Source organism: Cynara cardunculus, unplaced genomic scaffold (genome assembly GCF_001531365.2).
Source record: "Cynara cardunculus var. scolymus isolate 2C unplaced genomic scaffold, CcrdV1 Un_Scaffold_5612, whole genome shotgun sequence".
Lineage (NCBI taxonomy): Eukaryota > Viridiplantae > Streptophyta > Magnoliopsida > Asterales > Asteraceae > Cynara > Cynara cardunculus.
The window spans coordinates 19,664-20,947 of NW_020202494.1; positions in this window are offsets into that span (position 1 = coordinate 19,664).

Sequence of the window (1,284 nt, forward strand, 5' to 3'; positions counted from 1 at the left end):
GGCATTTGTCAAGGGACTGCACTACACCCAAAAGATGTTTTCAGTGCAATTCACCTGACCACATTCGACCAAATTGTCCACAATTGAGAGCTTCTCGTCTAAAAAATACTCCCAATAACCATGGAAGGCCTAGTGCACCGAGGGGAGGCCAAAGTGGAGCCAGGGGTAGATCATTCCAAATGACAAAGAACGAGGCAGAAGCAACCCCAGATGTAGTAACATGTACTTTTCTTCTGAATTCTATACGTGCTAAGGTGTTGTCTGATTCTGGTGCAAATTTTTCATTTGTATCATCATCATTTGCTCAATTTGCATGTCTGAATTTTGTGGTACTTGATAATGAATTAGTAGTTGATACTGCTAATAGTTAGGAAACTGTTACTAGTATGTTCAATAACTGTATTATTGTTATTAAGGGCTATGAACTCCTGATTCGGTTATTCCCTATGCCAATGAAAGAGTTCGATGTGGTGGTGGGTATGGACTGGTTGGCAGAGTATCAGGCCAGTATTGTTTCTAATAAAAAGATGATCAAAATTACTCTGCCAGATCAAGGAATAGTTATTATTTATGATGATCGTTAGGATCATCATACTAGTTTATTATCTGTGTTGAAAGCCCAAAGATCTATTCAGAAGGGTCAGGGGTGTTTAGCATATGTTATTGATGCAATGAAAGAAAAAGGGAAACAGAAATTGATTCCAATCATTAATGAATACCTGGAAGTTTTTCCCGAGGAATTGTCTGGGTTACCGCCAGATCGAGTCATTGAATTCCGGATTGATCTTATACCTGGAGCAGCACCAGTGGCCAAGGCACCATATAGATTGGTTTCTTCGGAATTGAAAGAGTTGGTTACTCAGTTGAAGGATCTGACTGATAAAGGATTCATTAGACCCAACACTTCACCTTGGGGTGCTCCGGTCTTGTTTGTCAAAAAGAAAGATGGGTCTATGCGAGTGTGTATAGACTATCGAGAATTGAATAAATTGGCCATCAAGAACAAGTATCCTCTGCCAAGGATTGATGACTTGTTTGATCAACTGGTAGGAGCAAGTTATTTCTCCAAAATCGATTTGAGGTCAGGGTATCATCAACTTAAAGTCGGAGAGGAAGACATTGCTACAACAGCTTTTCGAACCAGATATGGGCATCATGAATTTCTAGTTATGCCATTCGGGTTAACTAATGCGCCAGCAGCTTTTATGGATTTAATGAATAGAGTATGTAAAGAATACCTTGATAAATTCGTCAATGTATTTATCGATGATATTCTTATATACT